The sequence below is a fragment of the Corvus moneduloides genome, chromosome 2 (genome assembly GCF_009650955.1).
Source record: "Corvus moneduloides isolate bCorMon1 chromosome 2, bCorMon1.pri, whole genome shotgun sequence".
NCBI lineage: Eukaryota > Metazoa > Chordata > Aves > Passeriformes > Corvidae > Corvus > Corvus moneduloides.
Window position 1 is genome coordinate 53,281,868 of NC_045477.1, and position 22,866 is coordinate 53,304,733.

The 22,866-nt window shown below is 42.1% G+C and overlaps 1 long non-coding RNA gene across 1 annotated transcript; it reads left to right on the top strand.

Annotated features, from left to right (window-relative positions):
- The first annotated feature begins 11,560 nt into the window (after positions 1-11,560).
- LOC116439721 lies at positions 11,561-18,715 on the top strand. The gene is made up of 3 exons (XR_004238250.1): positions 11,561-11,745; positions 13,222-13,319; positions 14,840-18,715. It is a non-coding gene; the product is annotated as an uncharacterized LOC116439721 (long non-coding RNA).
- The last annotated feature ends 4,151 nt before the right edge of the window (positions 18,716-22,866 follow it).

Consider the following 22,866-nt stretch of genomic DNA (forward strand, 5'->3'; position numbering starts at 1 on the left):
TAGTAAGTTACAGAAAGGAAAATGCTAAAGTAAAAAAGCAAATTAGGGTCTTTTCTCTCAGGAGGAATGGAAACGGCCTTTTCTGCAGAGGTTAAATCTCCGCTATTATTAAAAAGCAAAGAGGAATGGCTGCCAGATGGAGCTGACAGGTTATGTAAATGGGCAGTAGCTGAAGTCAGAGCCCATAGAGGCTTTCCAAGCATGCTGTGACTAAAAGCTGCAGTCTCCAAGCCATTTGTTCTCCTGCACAGTTTCTCATACCAAATTAATCTCATTTTTTATGTTTCCATATTGCCATGCTAATTTTAAGATAAAGCAGTCCTCCTACCACTAGGACCCAGGCTGTTGCAGGAGTGGAGGATAGCTGTAGGGCTGGGAAAGAGCAGCAAGGGGCTGGGGAGAGCAAAATGCTGCTTTTTTGGGGCTGGAACCATCTACACTAGCTTAAAGTGTTTGTCAAGCACAGTTTTACTTTCCAAAGTCTTGCAGGCTTGGACTCGGACTCTCAGTGGCATGTGTTGCCTTCAGAACTCTCTGACAGTACAGAGTGTCAGAAAGTTATAAAGGACAGTTTATGCTATTACAGAGACATATATTCTTTCTCTCCAATATTGGAGATTGCAGGTTTTTAATCATAACAGTGTTATCCAGATAGCACTAGTGCAGAAATTTGTGTGTACAGGAACACTAGTTTCTTACTAATACAAAAGTGTTACTTTACAATAATCTTCAGGAAGCAGGGAACTGCAGCTAAGACAAACACAACATAAAAATACATTGCTTCATATTTTATGATGATCTCAGAAGCTAGTGAAATGTATACATTTAAAAAATTATTAATCCATTATCAGAAAGGGCAGTCATCAGAAAGGATCTTCTCTGTGTTACAAAATGCATCTGTGGAGGGTACTGTTCAAGTCACCTGAAAAAAATTCCACATTCATTTTTCTGTTGAAGTAACTGAGGTCAGACTGTACTTGGTATGTACCCAGAAGAGTTTGATATCAACTTTAGCTTCCTGACAGCAAATTTGAAAAGACTAAAAGAAGTTGCTCTCTATCTGACATTTTACAATCATCTGTCCTTGGCATGCTAAGCCAGGTTTTGGGGGCTGTAGTCAGCAAAATACAAAAGTACCTGCAGGGCAATACAGCGCCACTAAAAATTCTCTCTTGACTTTGACGTGTTCTGGAAATTACTTGCCACTTTTATAGAACAGAATATGAAAACCTGATAGCTCTGTTTTGCTCTTTCAGATCCCAATATTTGGACTTCATTTGATTTAAGAAATGCTTCAGTAGTCTGGGATGAATACTAAAAGCAATGAATAAAACTTCCTGAAAGCAGAATCTAGCATATTATTGAAAATAATTCCCATTAAACAATCATAAGGAATTCATTTTTGCAAAATAAGAACTTCTCCTAGGCTTTTCTGTATAAACATTAACACTTTTGAAAATTCATGTTGTCAGATTTTCTCACTCCACTGCAAAAAACTTTCCCAGGCTGCAGTTGGCAACTCCAGCAGTTTTCTCCATCCAGTGAAGCCAGGAAGTGTGAAAGCTGGGGAATTGTTTTTCCTTAAAGTATGTTTCTGATCATTCACATACGTGGTGTTCAGGATGTGGGCAGAAGTCTGCTTTGCTTAGCTATCAGAACTGGGCCTCCTGCCACTATCACATCCTCACAAACAGGTTTGGCTCAAGTTTTAGCACAGCTAAAATGGAGGAAAACAAACCAATTTTTTTGTGTCTTGTGAATCAATACCTGACCCCGTGTCTTGCCTATACTACCCTAGACCGCAACTTGTTTGAAGCATAAAGAAAAAGCAATTTTAAAACTTTAGCTCCTAGATGGTAACTCTAATGTGGCATATTCTTCTTCATTTGGCTGCAGGCAGGAAGTCCAGTGAATGTCTTGAAAAGCAAGTTTTTGCCAGTTTTACCACATGCTTCTCACATTTTTGATGACTGTACCATTCATGTGTCAGAAATAACCACAAGGAATGCGAGTACTTCAGGCAGTACAAGTTTTCAAATGGCTCTACAGTAGTTCTTTGGAACAGAACCATGCTCCTAGCTACTTCTAGATATATGCCAGCTAGCAAAAATCAGTCCACCCCTCTCCCAAAAACGGGTTTTAATTAAATTGCACTGCAGCAGATTCAGCTGAAGTCTTTGAGAAGAGGAAACTCTCGTGCTTTAAGTAACAGATGGTAAACTCAGGGGGTGAAGCCTCGGTGGAACTTATGCCTGGTGTAGTCCGAGATCCTGATTCCATACAATTTATAAGAAGCTTTTGCCATGATGTTTCAAAGCTCTCCTCTGTTCTGGCAGCATGTCAGAGAAGGGAGTCACTTAAAATGCGTGTGCAGCTCTGCAATGTTCGTGCATATTCTGCAATGGGGGGCTTACTGTAAAGCTGGACTTTGGAATTAAAAAAAAGGGATATAAAACATTAGAAGCGTATTAAATCTAATTCCTTTCAATACTGAAGTCTAGGGAAGGCCCTTCCACGGAAACTGTGTTTTTCTAGAGGAATGAAAAGTAAAGAAACAAACCCCATTTTAAGCTGAAAAAAGGTGCTAAAACAGGAGCTAACATGACAGGGTGGGATGTGGGTACCTCAGCGCTTAGGGTTGCTCTTACACTTGCCAGCAGATCCAAAGCTGTCCCCTTGCTTCGTCCACAGCAGGCCCAAGTAAATTGATTTTTCCTTAACATGATCCAGGGTTTGCCCCTTTATTGCTTGAGTGAAACTTGTCCTTGCTGCAATCGATCCATTCTATTTATTTTCTCTCTTTGAATCCATTTGTCAAGATTCTTGGAAGGTTAACCTTCCAAAAACTTTGCAGCCCTTCTCAGCTCATCTATGAAATGTCACAGTCCTGTTTTATAGTCCATTGTACAGGTCGCCAGTGAAACCTTTGAGAAGATCCTGAGATAGTTCATGGCAGAGCCCTGGGATCATTCTTCCTGACACTGAAGCATTAAAAATACTGTCCACAGCTCATCATACATTTTTGCTCCCCATGTGTAGGAGGATTTTCTAGGCCGTAATCATTAGCTTCTCTTTTAGGGCTGGGAGCAGGAAGCTCTGATATTCCAGTCCCATTTTAATTTTTACTGATCTTGTGGCCATGATAAAGCCCTTATCTATACCTTTCTGACCCATTGTCAGAGAAGTGTGGGTAATGCTATGTTCTCCTGCACCTTACAGTTCTGCTGCAGGGCTTCATCATCTGAAGGTGAGATGTTCTGAAAAGAACTTCTGCAGTAAGTGCTCCAAACTGATATGACTCCTAGTGGAGAGCATTCATCTATACATGGGGAAAGAACAGGATTCAACTTTCATTTCATATGAAAGCTGAACTATTTAATTTTATTACTTCAGACAAAATACCAGTAAGAAAACAAACAGTAAAGAAATTCTTCAATCAAGGCAATAGTAATCCCTCTCATCCAGCCACAACTCAGTTCAGTTGCTGGGTTTGCAAGAACTCTAAATGCTTTCCTTTTCCTCAAAACACCACTTCTTTATCCTTTTTATCTCTCAAAATTTTAAGATACTCCCCCTCAGTGAACTTGCTAACACCTTGCACTGGACTCCTCTGCTACCCCTCTTGACTCTGATGTAGAGCATAATTTCATTAATGACAAGAGATGACCTCTCTCTTGCTTCCTGTGTGGGCTGCTCTCAGCTGGCTTGTTCAGCACAGTTCTGGTCTTTATTGCACAGTGCTTTATCTTTATAGCTCTTATCAGACATTTTTACCAGTTTCCTCATGTGTGTTATTGGCAGAGGGTCCATTGTTCAATGGATCAAATACATACTGGAAAATTGCCCTTGATTGGCAATGATTCTGGATATTTTTTCGGTTCAGCAATCAGGCTGCAGCACATGTGATTTGTACTTGTTGCTTTGCATGGGCTTGGGACTCAAAATACAGAAAGACATCCCTACTTTTCAAGCAAGAATCTGGAATTAATCCTTAGCATTGCAGCCTTAGACTGATATGACTCAGAATGGGATTGGATATCTGATACCCCACCAAAATGTCTGCTGTGTAGATTTCAGTTTTCATACACATAAGGAAACAGTCTTTACGTCCTCAGTGTCTTGTAAATCAAGAATAAAAATCCTGAAATTCTACTTGTTCCTTTAGCACAGGTATCACCTGCATGAAAAAAAGTTGCTTTTGCCTGTTCCTTCCTGCTCCCTTCGCCTTTTGAGGATGAAGAGGACAGGCTGTACATAACATCACCCTGAATACCACACTTTAGTAGAGACTGGACTGTTTCCTATCGAACACAACTTTTCTCTGTGGCACTAAAACTTACCAGAGCCTTAGACTATGAGATTGGAGGGAACCTTGTAGATTATGTAGCTAAAATTTCTGCATAAGGCACGGAGTATGCCTTGCTTCCCCTCCCATGGGAAGTCCACCACACAGTCTTACTGAGGCTTTAGACCAAAACACTCCTGATTAAGTCAAAGGCAGATGTGCCCTATTAGGTTGGCAGTTGTTCATCTTTGCTGCTGAAAATGTATGTTTTACGCCTAACTTTCATTTGATTGGCATTAACAGCCTTATGTTGTTTTTTATCATGGTTTTATCTATGTTAAGAAAAATATTAAAAGCATGAATATTTTCTTGTCCTATTAGAATGTAGGTTGCCTCTTGGTTTTGCATTCAATGAGCAAAAGGATTTCCTTGCATCTCCCATTATAAGGCATTTCTCTATTCCTCAAAAGTTGTTGTCTCTATTCTCTGCATAATTTCCAGGTTTTCACAACTTCTTTAATGCATGAGTTACTTATACAGTTATTTGTTTTTAAGAAGTGTTGTTTGCAACTCAAGCAACATTTCATATTCACTGTCATCATCAGCAGCATCCTCGTGGATGTTGATTGAAGACAATACTGACTATTAAGGACTAGATCATAAATTAGAGTATCTTGGAAACTTCAGGGATCTATACTTTATAGATTACCCAAAGCATTAGGAGGGTCAAGGTTGTCCTCCTGCAGGTCCCCATCTTTTTTTTGTTCAAACAGGTCAGGTGCATAGGCAGAAATGAGCCACCGATGCATTTCTCACTACTCTCTGCCCTGTCTTCATGAGGGAAAGAGCTTTGGATCCCTACTCCACCTGGGAAGGAGATTATCTGCCATGCCTAAAGGGTAGAGAGTCATAAAGCCCCATCAGAAAGACCTGTAACCACCTACATCAAGTGATCCCTTAGTTTCTTGAAAATAACACGTGTTTGTCAGGTGCTGTGCTCTACAGAAGGCGCATTGTATCAGCACAGTTTGGCTTCACACATTACATCACAAAAAGTGAACAAAAGCAATACAGCTAAAACATTCTACTGAGTGGTGTCTCAAGCTGCTCACTATTGCTTTTTTCCTGTTTTTCCCCTTCTTCTTCCATTACTTTGCCTACTCTAAAATTCTGGTTACCAAGTCTTTGGGAGAGGTGCTTTTTATGTCTTTGTAGAGTAGCTGGCACAACAGGTCTGTCTGATCTAAACAAGGCCTTTGAGTGATAGGCAAGGCTCATGAATAGTGATTATTGCTTCCAACCACTAGAGAACTCAGCAGTTTTTCGGAGAAGTTGACCTACTTAAATTGTATATACAGGTAGTGCTTGCAGCCTTTTATTAAATTGCTCCAGCAAACAGTCAGAGAGAGAAATGTGGAGGATACACAGCTATCCTGCAGGTCAAGATGTGTACTAAGAAATGAGAGGCTGCAATTACAGCACAGGTTTTGTAGTGAGGTACTTTACTGAGAGCTTGAGATTGTCCTTATGGGAGTTGAGGGATCAAATGCGAAGTACTAACACTGTATCTTGTACCCAAGACAATTACTGGTTCGATGGAATAAAAGAGCTGGGAAATTAACTATTCAGAGCAGGTCTACCTTGCCAAACATTGTTAATGTAATCCAGATTTAGCATAGACCCACACAGTGTGACAAGGATTTGGCTTTAGTTCAGTTTTCCTCTGACCCTCTGTCACTCATTCCATGGATTTCAGGCTCTCAGTTCATCTTCAAGGCCCTGAACGGAGCTTCTGAGCTTTTTGGGAAAATTATACAATGGTCCAGATCTGGGGTTTGAAAATGCTGATAGACAGCAAATCTACTTACAGGCTTTCAATCTGCTTTCCCCTCCTGAATTATAACGGAAGACATGGGGGAAAAAGTATAAATAACAACCAATAAAAAGTGAGACACTAAAGAACTCCATAAATGAGTAAATTTTCAGAAAGGTAGAGGTAAAAAACAAGCAAGAAAAGGAATAATCAAACACTGTGTGCATACGTTACATAAACTCAATGGAAGAAAGAAAAGAGACAGATGTCACACTGAAAAATAAACCACTAGGGTGCTTATTAAAAGTGACAGTACTCCTACAGAAAAATATTGGTGCCTTGCAACAGACATTAGACAGTTTTCCATAAGCAAAAATAATTGTCTTGGTATTTAATGTCAACGATTTACCACCTCCTACAGAGATGCCAGCAAATACATACCCAATCCAAAACATTTTACATATGAAAACAAGAAGCCAAGTTAGGAAAATAAGTATTTGGCTGGCTGAAATGTAATGGATGAAACACTGTTAGGAAAGAGCTGCTGAACTAAACTGGGTCAGGGTCTGGTGATTACTGGGGCTACTGGTAAGAATTACTTGGTGCTACATGCTTAGCTGCAGACCTGAGAGTGTGCTGCTTACAAAAAAGCAGGCCTACAGGGAATCAGGCCAGGTATACACATTAATATTTTTGGTTCCCTCACTTCTTTAGTGTCAAATGTTTGATTTTACAGGAGGGGAAATTTTACCAAGTTTTTGCTCATTAGCAAAAACCTGAGAGATGAAACATGGAAAAATTGGTGCATGTTTCTGAAAATCATACTTCAAAGTTGTAAGTGAGATGCCTCTCTTGTGTATAACAGGGCTCCTGTGTTTCTGTAATGTGATAAAATGTCAGATCTATCTTTCTATTTACAATAATTTGGCTGTATTGAATATGTGGAGATATGTCCGAGCATTTTTTGTCTCATTTTTGTTACAGGAAAAAATGGAAAACCATGATCAACAGCAAGAGATGGAAAATACTAATATCAGCAAGAGTACAAGCTCAGCAGAAGGGGAATTTTCTACCTTGTAAATATGCAGCTAATATATTAATCACAAGGCTACGTAGCCCTTGGCCAGGATCCAAGGATGAAAGATGCATTACTTTTGCCAACAGGAGACTCTCCACCTCCCCTAGCCATGTATGCTACAAAAAGATGCTGAGAATGGTTTTAAGAGTAGTGAAAGCAACGTAGATATGATAGATTTAGTATATAAATATGAACATCCATAGAACACACCAAGTCTTAACAATATATATTGTGGTTTACTTTCAAAAAATGATTAAAGTATTTAATTATGTGCAGAGCATTCTTTAAAAACCCCAAGATTATTAAGTGTTGGGAACACAGTGATCTGTTTTGCACACAGGCAAAAAAAAGATGTGAAAAATTTCCCATAACACCATGGCTTGCAGGGGAGTTTGAATTTGCTTTGACTGCACACAGTTTAAACACTGATGCTGGAAGGTCAGGCAGTGCTTTTCTAAAGAAATCTATCAGAATAAATGGAATTGCTTTGGATTTGCCCTGGATTCAGTTAAAGCAGAATCTGGTCCATGAAGTTCATCATGGTCAGTTGCACAAGCTAAAATGAATCTCCAGGAAGTTTTTTGTGTTTTCTTCTATTTTATTATGAAATTATGTAAGATTGAAAAAAGATACCTCTAGGTTTCATTAGGGACTACAGATTTTAAGAGAAAGGTTGTTTATTTGTATGTTTTAGAATCTCATGCTCAACTCTAATCAATTGTAATTTATTTTTAATTGCTTTTTAAGTTTCATTAAGCAGTGAACTAAAAACAACTCTGGTCTAAAAGCTCCCCAGAACTCTCCTGCTCAGGTCAATATCTGTTTTCCTCCAGAGGCAGTGAGGACAGGGGAAGAAAGTGAAACTTGTGCCTCTGCAGCCCTAGAATTGCAAGGAAGGAGGGAGGGAGGGAGGGAGGGAGGGAAGGAGGGAGAGAGGGAGGGAGGGAGGGAGGGAGGGAAGGAGGGAAGGAAGGAAGGAAGGAGGGAAGGAAGGAGGGAAGGAGGGAAGGAAGGAAAGGAAGGAAAGGAAGGAAAGGAAAGGAAGGAAAGGAAGGAAAGGAAGGAAGGAAAGGAAGGAAGGAAAGGAAGGAAGGAAAGGAAGGAAGGAAAGGAAGGAAGGAAGGTCCTACAGAGCCCTTGGCCAGTTGTTTCAGCTGAGAATAATTATTATGCATATCCTGTTAAGTGTGCCATCTATCCTAGGATCTGTCTACTGGAGCATTATAGTAATTTAGAGTAAAACATTTTAAATACATTGATCAGAGTTGGCACTAAAACTCTTTTGAAATGGATCTGGATGGCAGTGTGACATGACACCATCTGGGTTTCTCTCCTGTTTGGACATAGAGTGGGTGTATGCTTTGGCACTGACAAAATAAGAATGTTATCAGTGCAGTCCACATTGACACTTCCCCAGTGAAGCTGGTGCCAAATCTCTCTGAATGAAAACCTGGCCTCCTTGACCTCAACAGGAACTTTGCCATGAACTTCAGGATGGCACACATTTCCCTTCTATCTTGACATAGAATAAGCTCAAGTGCCATATCTGGAGTAATCTCAGGGGACAGAAGCATTGAGGAATGGACCGGGATACAGGTTTTCACATGGTTCTCTGGCACAGATAAGACAGCAAGGAGCAGTATTCTCCTAAAAATATACAAGTGTAAAGCACTTATTGGAAAGAAGCTTATTGTACAGTCTTTCTGCCAAGCAGTTCATTGTGTGCCCAAGCTTGAAAACGATTGAAAATAGCCATAACTAGATGAAATGTAAATGTTTGCATTAAAATCCTTTATGACAGCAGGACTGGTAAGCCTACAAAACAAAAGAAGAAAAGAACAAAATGCTCTCACACAGCATGACTGCTGACAGAGTAATCTCCAAAAAAGACAAAAACAACAAATAAATACTACAGTGTGTTCTACTTCTGCAGTTACATTTTCTATTTACTTTGGCAATAGTCACTTAGCACCAATGCATTTTGACAGAGAAACAGTAGTGACTAATGGAGGCAGGTGGTATACATTTGAACTTTGCAGACATCAAGCAACAATTGCTGACATAGAGCTGTGGAAATGATGATAAAAATAGAAAATCCAAAAGGTCCGAAGGCCTTATATTAGAAGAAAAATGACAAAACCCACCAAAAAAAAGAAGATTCATGTGGCTTTCATTCTGGTAATAAAGCTGCAGATGTGGACTCTGAATATGTTGACAGCTAATTAGCTAAACCATGGCAGTGCAAATCGTGTGCTGCCAAGCAGTGGATGAGAAATCTCTTGCTGTAGCATGGGAGTTGTTAGGAGTAAGTATAGCTTGAGAAGGGAACACCAGATTTGTGTTCCTTAGTGACTCCTGTCATCATCAGCAATGCACTTTTAGCTTACACACAAAAGCAAGGAGAAAAAGGACTTTACAGTGTCTATAGAGGAGCGTGTTCTTGCAACATCAAACCTTAATCAGAGTATTTAATTGCAATCTTTGCATGCCACACTTCGTTGTACGTATCACTTTTCATGCTGGCAGACACACTGTGCTTTCTGCTTGAGGGTTGCAGCTGTTCAACACCAGCCCAACAAAACTCCTTGAATATGTACAATTCTAATTCCAATAAAACCAGCAAACAGCAGCATAAATTAGAGTGTGACACCCAAGGTGGTGTTAAAAGGACAAACACCTTCTAACAGCAAAGAGTAAGCATTAATAGAGATTAATTAAAGTGTAAGTGAAAGCACAAGCCTGTGTAGAGTCCATGCATCTAGCGGTTAGGAAGGAGCAACTAATTAAAAGGAGGAGATTGAAGGCAGTCGGAATGATAATTGCCTCAATTTCAACCAAGTGAGTGGTTCCCTGTCTCTCCTGCCTGATAGCCATGATCAGGTACTCCAGAAGAACGAGATGACAAAAGAACAGGAGCTGGAATAAACCCCGAATTGGTGTCTCAGCACTAGATAAAAGAGGTATAATACAATGAGTAACATGGTGCCAGACTTTCTATTCCTCCTGCCTCATGATGTAAAGACAAGGCAGTCAAGGAAAATAGTGAGAAACTCAAATGTGCTCCTTTGCCCAGGGAATTTGCTGAAGCCAAGAGTCCTGAGAGTATCCAGTGTTCTCGGAGAGCAGGAACAGCCAGAGCAGTCCAAATTAACAGCACCTCACCATTTGTAAGGTGTATTGAGAGTCATCCTTCAGAACTGAAGCTGATGGCGATCCTTGAGAGACCACTGCAGTGAGACACGTGGAGCCAGCCAGTGCCTGTTTGCCTGCTTCAAGCATCTGATGCCACCTGCTGAAGGCGCCAAATTGTTTCCATGTCAAAGCCAAGGTTGTAGCCTGACCAAGGGAGGGCGATGGTCAGATCCTCTGGGATGCCACAAATACTCATCACAGCCACAGGATGCCCTAGGGCATCATCTGCGCCCCACATCGCTCAGGTGACGGGGAGTTCAGGAAAGGATGGCAGGTCATCTTTTTTCTTGGATGAGCACATGCCACGGTCTCAAAGACCCCCACAGAGGGAAATGGACCTCAGCATACCAAACCAAATCACATGCAGGGCTGTTCCAATTTTAGCTGTGTTTCAAGAAATCCAAGCACATAGAAAGCTAGCCCTAGGGCCATAAGTGAGGTATACATGGATCCCAAGTTCAAGTAGCCTGGTATGCTCATGTCCATGCAGGTACACTCTCTTTGCTTCACTAAGCTGTGAACTAAGCCCTCCCTATGACAATATCCGTATGAACAAGTCAGTCACAGGGCTGTGCCTGGGCAAAGACTGGGAGAGTGTGGGTTGTCATAAATGAAAACCCTGCCAAGGAGCCCGCAAGCTCATGGATACAGGCAAGCACATGTCAGCACTGGGGGACACTGGCCTAGGTTTTTTCATGTGTACAAATGGAGACTGTGACCAGGTACAGAGTTAATCTGATAAACACCATCAAGCTCTTTCAGAAACATGCACTTCCAAGGAGTATAGACCAGGAATCATTCATTTCAGCCTAAGGTAAGGAGATAAATTAGGATCAAGCCCTTAAAAAGCCTACTTCTCTTCACTCAAATCAAAGATTATCTAAGATGTAAGCATCTATCATTCAGACACTCACTATTAAGTGACATGATTCCTACTATGAGGCATCTGACTCTAACTGTATGACTCAAAAGCCTGTAATTTGCAGAAGTAGCTGTAGTGCTGAGGACTTTGCACGGATAGCTCAGTTTACCTACGAGCAGTTGCAGTTAGAAATTATTGTATCCTTCTGCAGCATTCAGCTATATTAAAGATTAGGTTGTGAATGTGACCAACAGTAGTTTTGCAGAGAAAAGAGGTTATTAATCAAGTTGGATACTCTAACCAGTTCTTTCTATTGTGTTTTAGCTATAAGAAAGCATGTCAAGCAACAAAAGGCAGAGGAGCTGCAGACACGCCATCAGAAGCTCCCAGTAATATTTACTCTGCATGCCATGGCAACCAAGTTTTTGTGGCTGTGTCTACCCCTGGTGTGTGCCCTTGTTTCACAGGCTTGCTTTGCCACCAATTTTGGATTGCCATGTTTCAGGGTCCTGTCTGTAAGTAAAGGCATCCACCCTTTCCAACCTGACCTCCTGCATCTGAATACTTGTGGGCTTTTCCTAATGAACCCATCCATCTTTGCTAGTTAACAATTCAAACAAACATGTCAGTTCTTTGAATGGGAGGAAATATCTTTAAAACATTTAGGAGTTTCAAAGCACTAGGATAGCTTTGCTGAGCTAATAAATACCCAGCTGATTTAACAAAAAAAAAAAAATCCCAAACCCCCAAAAACCCAAAATAAACCACAAAAAACCCCCACAAAAAAAAATAAAAAGAGGAAAAGAAAATGTACATATGTAGTCAGTAATGCCCCCATTTTTGACATCTTTGGGTAAAAAAATGGTGTTTTATATTCTTATTTTAGTTCCAGTTAAGAATTATTCTAAAATATTTTTGTGAAGTGGAAAAATTAATACTCTAAAGAAATTTATGGAATATTTCCGTTAGGGGGGAGGCAGGAAACCATCCTTCTGTGCCTCTTGCCACATATCACCCATAAGCATGAAAAAGGTGGTAACAGTTGGGAGAAGAGGCAGAGGCATTACATTTTTCAAGTCCTCTGAAAGGTCCAGTTGCTTAGATTTGGGAGGGAGTTCACTCATGACTATTCACAGAATGCTGCCACTTGTGCTGTGAGGATTTGCCTGTCGTTTCAACAAAGTGCATCAGTCAGAAAGTAAAGGAGAAACAGGCCTGGTGTGAACTGAATAATTTTTTTTAAAAAGCTTCACTGGGCAAAGGCAGAAGAAAGATAGATGACTGCTTTCAGGTGATACAGGAAGAATACTTTGCACATAAAGTCATTTGTAAAAGTTTTTTAGCAGCACTGGCTAAAGTAGTTGGATAAACAAGATTCAGGGTTTTATTTTGAGGGAGGTGTCCTAACTATAGTCACTACAATATGGATATGCACTTCCATAGGTTTCTTATATTGGCAGTGAAACTTCTGTGCCAAGAATTTCCTTCTAAGGGACCTCTGATACACTGCATTATTAAAAAGAGGCATTTTCCTCTGCAGGATGATGTGTTTCAACAAACTGAAAAACATAAATCTAAATAGCTCTTTTTCATACAAGAGTAATCGGATGGCTCAGAAGAAAATGTGGTTTTTCCATGTCTTAAAATGCTCTGTGAACCTTACTAATATATTTGAAACCATAAAGAATAAAGACAAATCTATATTAAATAATTTGCAGGCTAAAAATACCTCTTTATTATCCAGTACTTGTAGAGAGGAGGAACCTTAATGGATAATTTTTTATCTATTCATTATTATTGCTGCTGTTGTTTTTATTGCTGTTACTGCTGTATTGTTATTTCAGAGTCTATTTTAAACCACAGTCAAGGCTGAGGTTTCACTGTAATTTGTATAAGTGATCCATAAAATCTACATAATACATTATTGTCACTGCAATACATTAGAGCTTGCATGGAAGGAAAGGCTCTTCGTATTGAATGCTTTCTTACAGGACTATGGAGGATGTTTAGGAATAAAGTGTGAGCAAGCCTCCTGCTCCCATGGCACATCTCTGTAGTGGCACAGGGGCCAGCTGGGACAGCCTGACAGGTAACATTTTCTTCTAAGGTTTTTCAGTCCTTAAAAAGCTGTGTTTATTTTACACTTGTGCTAAGGCGGAGAAATAGGGATCTTCTCTGCCCATCTGAACACACCCCAAGATATTTACAAGGACATGGAGTGATAGGGCACAGGGGAATCTCTTTAAACTGAAAGAGGGTAGCTTTACATTAGATATTAGGAAGAAATTTTTCACTCTGGAAGTAATGAGACACTGGCACAGGTTGCCCAGAGAAGTCATTGGTTCCCCATCCCTGGAAGTGTTCCAAGGCCAAGCTAAAATGGGGTTTTGAGCAACCTTGTCTGATGGAAGATGTCCCTTCCATGGCAAGGGAGTTGGAACTGGATGATGTTTAAGGTCCCTTCCAATCCAAACCATTCTATGATTCTATATCAGAGCCTGGGATTTCAGTCAGAGCAGGGTCTTCTCAAGGGCTTAACGTCTTTTTTTATTGGCTGTGGAATTCCTTTTCATCAGTGTATGTCTTTCAGTGGGCTGCTGCCACATCAAGTCAGTGTGTGCCATGACTCTGGTTTGAAGGGATTGTGGTAGCAAAAATGCACTGGAGCAGGGGAAAGGGAGAAATGTGCCTGTCCTCGCTGGGTACACTGGTGTCAAGAAACAGCTTGGACAGCTTTGTGGAAGGGAAGAAGCTCCCAGACACTGTGGCATAGGCAGCCACTTCAGTGCTAATTATTCACCCAAAAGTGTTAAGGTAGAGAACTTCTTCCATGAATCTTTCTGTGGGAGACAGGTCAGACCAAAGCAGAACTAAACCAGCCAAACCACTTGGCTCCTTCCTTGCTGCCAAATCTTTGATGCAAATGCACTGAGAGTTTTGCATTCTCCAGTGGGAGGTTACAGAAAACCAAATTCCCCTTGTTCAGGGATAGGTCAGGGCCATGGCAGTGTTACAACCCTTCAGTCTCCATGGCAAGAAAAACAAGGGGGGGAAAAGAGAAACTTGGTTCGAAAACATCATATTTCAAATGGGAGCATATAGCAAGGCCAGTTTTATTTCATGCTCAGCCTTAGGTCACATAAAACCCTTGCCTCTAGGTCTATGAGCTGAGTTCAGCTGGTCAGACCCTGGTGCTAACAACACTAGGGTTGGGGGTTCAATCCCTCTATGGGCCATTTATTTAAGAGTTGGGCTTGATGATCTTTGTGGGTCCCTTCCAACTCAGAATATTTTGTCAATCTGTTATATAAAATCCCCAAATCCCTGTTAATCCTCATGAACACCTCTCTGACACAGGCAAATAACATTTCCTGTTCCTGGGTGGAAAAGCTATAGTATGGAGATTAATCCCTAACCATGAAGACAGAGTGAAGTAAGATTAAAACTGCAGGCACTTTGCCAGCCTACCCATCTCTGAAGTCTAGAATCTCTGGGTTTACCTACTGCCACAATCCAAATATTTGCAGCTTTGGTTTAACTCCTAAGGGTGTCAAATCAATCTGCTGCCTGTATAATGTTTTTGAATGAGAATTTGTGTTTATTTCCAAGCTGATACAAAGGCCTCCTTTCTACTCGTACCTGCTGCATCCAGATCTCCCTCCTTTTGGTATACATCAAAGGCCACCAGGAAACCTTGAGACAGATTGAGAGACCCTTGGTGACTTGGTGAGGCTGGAGATCAGCCTGCCCTGGAGGTGAATCCCGCCTGCAGCTGCAGAGCCCCCATGGAGACAGGACATGCCCTGCCACAGCCACACAAACCTCTCTCACCATACTCCAAAGCACGGTGGAGAGCCCCTGGTCCTCTTCCAGCACAAACATATGCACGGCCACTAAAGGAGTTGTTGCTGCTTTCTTGGGTAACCAGGAACAGAAAAGAAAAAAACTAGAGAAGTGACAAGAATTGTCCATCTGAGTTTTTTAAAAAGTTGCTCCTAACACAGTTTCAGCAAATTCAAGTTGGACACACACGTGTATTCCCCAACAAAAGCAGAGAAAGTATTTAGAGCATAGTTCAGTGTTCAGCTGGTATACTGGAAAAGTTTGACAGACAACAGTATCACATCCTTCTGATTTCACAGTGAGACTTTGGCAATGCTGCAGTTGTTGGATATGTTGCCTGTGTCCTAATAAAAAAGCCATAAGGAATGACAGTCCCCACTCCAGCCATTGTTAAAGATGTTTATTTTTCGGTCCCTTGGACACTATCCACAGATCGGACACCAAAAGCTCAGTGTTCACAGTTACATCCCCAGGCTCTTTTCAGGTCTTCAGCTCACATCTGTATTTCCTTCTCATCATTGGGCCTCTTGCATTGTTTTTCTGCCCTGGATGTCCAGGCAGTTTCTGACAGGGAAGAAACACCATGATGTCCAGTGTGATGATGAAATTCTGCTGACCTGGGAGTGTTCACATTAACTAGCAATTCAGAAAATATTCAGGAAAATGACCATGAATCCATTTCTAACAATCTGGGTAACACCATAGGCATGGTGCTCGCTCTTCACTAAGATGGTACGTTAGCTATGATCCTTACAAGACCCAGAGGCAAAGAAACATGGTCAACAATGATGAAGCAAGGATAATTAAACATATCAGCTAAGGGTTGATCAGAAAGACTTATCTCCACTTGGGAGCCAGCCACCTGGAGCCAGAACTCCGTGGCCCTGTCTCTTACTCCCTCTTTTTCCCCCCATGTTCACATGGGACAAACAAGTCTATAATGTTCAGCAATAAAGTTTTGCTCTGTTTGAAACCTGGGTATAGCAGACATGGGATATAGCTGTTAGTGACACCTGAATTGCAGTAAATTCTGACCAAAAACCTGATACAAGAAAGAGTTGACAGCGAATGAAGGGAATGGCAAAGAATCCTAATCATGTATTTGCTGGCAGCTGAAAAGGCAGCAGACGTCTTCATAAAACAGCTTTGCCCCTCCTGGGCTGACACGGTGCTGTCAGATTGAAAGGGCATGAACGCCAACTGTGCTGCCCAACATGCTTCAGCAGGGGGAAATGCTGCAGCCCGTGTTTGGCAGCGTGATTTGCTGTCAGAGAATTTCATAGCCTTGGGGTGCAATTACCAAAAGCTCTGGCACCTGCCGTGTTCAATCTGTGCTTTGGTACAATCGATGGGTGGGTACCCCAGAGCACCCAGCAAGGACAGGAGGATGACAGCGTGTGGCAACCATCCCCCCCCATGCAGAGCCAGCACTGGGGTGTGGGCATGGTGCAGGGAACATGCAGCAGGCAGTGGGAGCAGTGGGCCAGGTTTGGCCCAGGTGGCTGCTAAGCCTCACCAGCTGCGTGCACAACTGGGATAGAGGGAATGAATAATGAATGTATGCAATAAAGCCAGCTTGAAGGTAAAAGAGGAACGGGAGGGCAGAATGTAGTCTGGCAGTCTTCCAAGGGAAGGGGTTTTAATCTTGGGTTTTGTTTTATTTGAAGGCCTCTGATCCTCAGGTGAGAAACAGATAAGGGATTTGCAAGGTTTCACACGGGTACTGGGCACGTGAAGCAAGTTGTCATCCCAACCATCCATACTGGTTTTGGCATGAATAGAGTAAATTCTGTTCTTAGTAGCTGGTACAGTGCTGAGCTTTGGGTTTAGTATGAGAATAAAGTTGATAACATGCTGATGTTTTGGTTGTTGCTGAGCAGTGCTCACCCTAAGCCAAGGACATCTCATTGTCTCATGCTCTGCCATGGGCAGGTGCACGAGAGGCTGGGAGGGAGAATGGCCAGGACAGGTGACCCAAACTCACCAAAGGGATGTTCCATACCACCCAAACTCTCCAAAGGGATATTCCATACCATAGAATGTCATGCCCAGTATATGAATTGGGGAGCTGTCTGGAAAGGACTGATTGCTGCTCAGGGTCTGACTGGGCATTTATAAGCGGGTGGTAAGCAATTTTACTGTACATTATTTGTCTTTTGGGGTTTATTCCTTTCTCTTTCTCTCCTTTTCATCATCATTGTCATCATCATCAACAACATCATTATTATTAGACTTTATTTCAATTACTGAACTGTTCTTATCTAAAGATAAGAACTTGGGTTTTACCTTTTTCCAATTCTCCTCCCAATCCCACCAGGGTGGGGGCAGTTGAGTGAGCGAGCAGCTGGTGGCTTGGTTAAACCACAGCACCATCCCAGCTGCTGGGCTCACAGATTTGGTTCCTGCTGCCCAGCAGTGAGTGAACAAGCTTTGAAGTGAGAGCTGTGCTTGCCCTAAACTGGGATATCACTGAGTTGTAGCTACAACATGAGGCTTGTCTGCTTTAAGCTGGTCCACTGAGGTCCTATCAGCTAACCTGGCCTTTTATATGTGCAAGGATTCCCAGGAAGACATGAAGACAATGCTGTAAATGAGACTTGGCTTTCTTCTACACCCTGCAAGGAGGACTCAGGATAAAGATAATTCCACTCTGTCGTGTGTTCAGGTTCTCAGTTCCTCTGTGCACAATTCTAGGCTTGCTTAAAAGCACTCAGCAAATAACATATTGGAATACATGTCAGATATTTTTTAATCTAAGAGCGTGGGAAATGTATGCAAAATAAAAATTAAAAAACCCCAAACATATAGTTCAGTTTTCTTGCTTATGAAATCTCAGTGGAATATTTTTCTCTGTGGTCTATGAAGAGAAAAAACACGGGAACAACTGATGATCTTTTTTTTAGACTTCCTTTACTGAAAAAATGCTGAACCAATGAGTGATGTTACTAAATATAAATGCTGATCTCTACAGTGGCCACATTAACAGATTGCTAAGTTTTATGAGGCAAATGTGTCTGCACAGAGCTGCAAAGAGCAGAAGATAATGAAAACTTTGGAATCAGATAGAGGTGACCAGCAGGACCATGAGTCAGTAGTCACAGTACACAGAGTCAAAGCCAGCACAATCTGGAGGAACCAAAACAAACTCTGCAGTATTTTTGGAAGGGGAAGGCTGGAAAGCATAGCTTTACCTGGGCAACATGAAATGCAGCAGATGGAAGGATCCTGAGGGGGAGAGAAACTCAAAGGTGGGAAATTAAGCCTCATAGTCCTTGGCAGTCAACCAGGAAGTTGAGAAAACCCAACTGAAACTGTACAACAATGGCAGCAGCTTCCCTCCTGCCCCAAACACACGCTCTGAAAGCGTGCCCCGAGCCAATGAAGCAATGTGCAGTGGACCAGTAGCTGCATGTTTTTCACAGAACTTGCTGGGGGCTATGACGCACAGCCAGCCTTCTCTGCTTTGGCACTGGAAAGCTTCCTCCCATGAGGAGTTCTGCTCAGACTCAGACTATTCACAAAAGTTGCCAGCAGATAGGCAGAATGATCCTTGCACAGCTGACTGGTTGCTTGCAGGACAAAGCTGTTGGTTTAGAGGAGCCAGTTTTGTCTTACAGCTTCTGGAAGGCATAGGTCTGGGTGAACGGCTATTTCTACACTTGGTCATTCTCTCAGCTGGCTTCCTTAGTCAGGATAGGCTGGGATCTAAGCTAAAAGCTAACTTTTGTTGAGAATGGGGAGGGAAGAGTTACAGAACCAAAGGAGCCATGAGGGTTCAGGGATGAGCAACACGAAAATGCCTGTAGAATGCACCTAAGTCAGATACTGAAAACCGGGGTTCTGGGAAGGGAAGATGGGTAGAACAGTATCCATCCCTGGCAGGCATCCAAAGCATCCAGGACAGTCAGCTTGCTCATCGTGGCTTTGACCAGTGAAGTGACAATGGTGGTGAAAACAAACAGTCACCAGAGTCACCTGCTCCCCTGCATCGCCTTGCTTCAGTTTCTTCCCCATACATTGAGCTGAGGGCAAGGAACTCAATCAAAATTACTGAGGAGAGCAAATCAAGAAAAGGGTAGAACAAACTGACTGAGGGGAGGAAAGTTATTAACATGCAAATCAATGTAGATAAGTCAGGGGGCAAGGGAAATCTGAGTTTAATTCATTTAACAGTGTGGAGATGTGCGGACCAGAGCTAACAAGAATTTAAACAAAGATAATGCCCATGTGTTATGTGTGTTTGTGTGCTTCACATGGCAACAAGGGACAGTGAAAGAATATATATCCCTGGGAGCCGTAACATTTGCTAAAATAACTTTTCCTAACACCTTTGAGTGACCACTCCTGCAAACACAGGCATTCTGCCAGTTCATCCAAAACTCCAGAATCAGAAAAATGCCCCGCAGATTTCTTAGAAGGAAGGTTTATGCTAACTACTTCCAGTTAAGAGCACTTAAGCTGCATTTATTTTCTAAATAATGTTGACTTCCTGATTTTTATGTGAAAAGTTTTTGCTTCAAAGGCAAACCATAAAAGTATATTCTCCAGCCTCTCTTCTCAGCAACCTAAGCAATACAGTACTCCAAATCCATCATTGGCTGAGGTGGGGATATTTTTTATGAAACCTGCTGTTATAATATTGGCAGCACAAGTCTGCTTTAACATCACTGATTCCAAACAAAAGGAGACACAGATATGAGAAGATTAAAAGACTAAAAACAGGAGCATATTTTGATTTCCCAGAGAATACAAGATATGCAAGAGTTGTGTTTGCAGAGGACTGGCAAGATGAGGATTTGCCAAACCAGGAGCAGCTGTCATAGCAACCCCATCCAGAAAGAGAAGTGGTGTCAAGTCAGACATCACCTGGAAGGAAATTTCTCTGCTCAGAGGAACATTGTAATAGAAGGAAAACTTTGGAAGCTGTTGGTCAAGGCACATACATAAAACCTGGAAGATGCAGGCGAAGACCCCACCAGAAAGCAGTGATGCTTCATGGAAAAGGAAGTTGTTTTATAGAGCCTGATTCATAGGTCTGGCTCTGCCTTTGCTTGCACAGGGGGCTCTTGGCAATATTACATGTGTCTGCCTCATTTTCCCCGTCTCTCAAATGGGGAGAGGCATTAGGCATCTTCTCAAAGTCCATTGAGACCCACCAATGGAAAAATTCTGCATATGTTGACATGAGTGCCAAGAAAGATGCTTAATCTTCATTAAAGACATTTATTCAGTGGGCTCCTTTGCCTCCCTTGTGTCCTTTTTGCATGGTCCCATGGTGGAATGATGCTAAGAGCTGCTCAGCAAAGTAGGTTGCCTTGCTGCATGTCCTCTGTTCTCTGTGTGAAGGCATAGGGCTTTTCTAGAGCCCTGCAGAGTTGCTTTCAGCATGGACTGCCTGGGCTAGGTGAGACAAAAAGAAAGCCACAGTAAACCAAACCCACCAGAGTCGCATGTCCTGGAAGAGAGCAGAGCAGGAGGCAGGAGCTGGGTGGCTCTGGTGACACATGCTGCCATGAAGAGGGTCACATCATGCTCACCAGATGGGAGGCAGCATCCAGTAGGCACACCTGGCTACCTTGGGACCAAAACCATCCCCAGATCAGCCTGCCTCTCTAGCTCCAGCCATGCAAGGTCTCACATTTGTGCACATTTCCCTGACTATGCTTATAAGTGCTGTGTAGATCCTGATACCCCAGGGGTTGTATCAGCCTGTGCTCACTTTCAGTTTGTCATGCTCTGGTCCTCTTGGAATACCAAGGCTAGTTTATCTCAATTCTCACAGTGTGCATGCCCAAGGCCATGAGCCACTGCTCAGAGAAGTCTCAATATTGTTCATTTAGTGGTTTTAATTTAGCATAGCTGAGTATATAAGATACACTGATATGAGAAATCTGTTGCTCTCCTCTAAATTCAGCCCTTTTGTACTGAACTGTAGGATGCTAAGAATAAGTGGGTACTTTGTCAGCAGCAGTAACATTTCAGAAGGCAGTCCAATTTTCTTCTTGCCTCCCTCAGGTTGCTCCTCCATTGCTAAAGCTCCCCTGCATGTCCGTTCATCATTCAGCTATTTTTAGATGCCCCTTCTCCACAGGCAGTTGATCCACAAATCAAAAAAAGCTGTGGAATCTCCCAGTGTTATGGAGATTTTTGGAGGTTTAATCCTGAACTGAGATCAGACGACAGTGGAGAATTCCTTGACTTTTTTCATTAGACAAAGCTCACAAGACAGAGCCCATGCTGTGACTATAATCCAAAGTCTCCTTAAGAAACCTCAAGTTCTGTCAGGTCCCAGAAAAGAAACATCCTCAGGCGTTAGGAATAATAATGCAATGGGGCCTATCATCCAAAAGCCAGCTCTCATATTCTGTGCAAAAAGCATAGGTTTCTACCAGATTCTAATTTTTATATTGGTAAAGTCAACAGCTACATCCTCGAAGTATTGCAGGAGCATACTTAACATGTTTGTGGCCATTTGCTGTTTAACTTGTACTAATTTTTGATAAAGGAGTGTACTAAGAAGCCAAGAGAGAAAAGGGGACAGACATAGCTGACAATGTGGGGAAGTCATTACTATATCCTTCAGCTACTTGAGGTGACATTGTTTCCCTACAAAACAAATTGCTTATCACAGATTCCATTACTCAGGAGACAGTAAACAGTTGCCACAATGCATGCCTCTTAAGCACTAAAAGGGTCTTCAGGACATTTTTCAGCCTCACTTGCTTTTTGGGGGGGTGGATCTTTTATACAATTAAGCCTGAGCAACACAGGAGTGTTTCTTTTTCCTTTTTTACCCGTTAAGAAAACAAAGATTGCTGTAGATACTGGTGGTGATTCATTGAATTAGTAAGGAGATTGGTGAGAGGTGAACAGATGCAAAGCTAGAGGTAAGTAGGCAGGAAAAAAAACCAGTGCTAATATGGAGAATGTTTCCTCCTTATTGGGAGGATGACATCTTTTCGTGGTGTCCTGAAGCTCAGCTGGTAGTAGGGCAGTTAGGTTGGCAGTCAGAGTCCAAGGCTGTCACCTTTCCAGTTTAGCTGCTGTCAGAAATGCCATCCAAGGTGTGCAGAAAAGTTATCAATCACTTTTCTTATTTGCTCATCTTATACGTTCAGTGGTCTACAGTCATCAGGTGTCAGATACCCTGGCCTCTCCTTGAGCCCGTGATCTAAAGGAGAAAAAGAAGATCTCCAGTTTACCACTGCTCCTGAGATCTCTCCCCATCCACAGTGTCATAGCTGGTTAAAGTATCACCATGAGGGAGCAATACCTGTGCTGCTTAAAACACTGGACAGCTTAAAACCACCTGCCCCAGAAGCTGGGTCGTGAATTGCTGTATAGCTTGAGCAATATATTTAGGGTCTGTCAACACCTTCACTCTGCATTGCCATGAAAGGAAATAAATGTTCAGATTGACTGAAATGGCTCCAAGCAGCTCAGAACATTTTGTAATTGTGCTGAGGCAGCTCTGAATGGTCCTGCTGTCTGAGAGGCAATGAAAAAGGAACAGCAGGCTTTGCTTGTAAGTACATTTACTTCTTGACTGTTGAAGTCATCTGTCTGAACAAGGTTCCGGTAGCAATGCTTCCTAATTATGTAGGCCAGTGAAGCACCCAGTATTGAGTGCTGCATTCACAGGAGTTTTGCTGTGGCTCCCAAAGGAAGCTGCATATGAAATAGGCTGCTGAATCTTTTGTAAAAAGCATTTGACTTTGTTCAAAAAAAACAGTCCTGAAATGTCCAGGTACGGAGTGACAGTATACTGGTGAATACAATGGCTTCCACCAGGA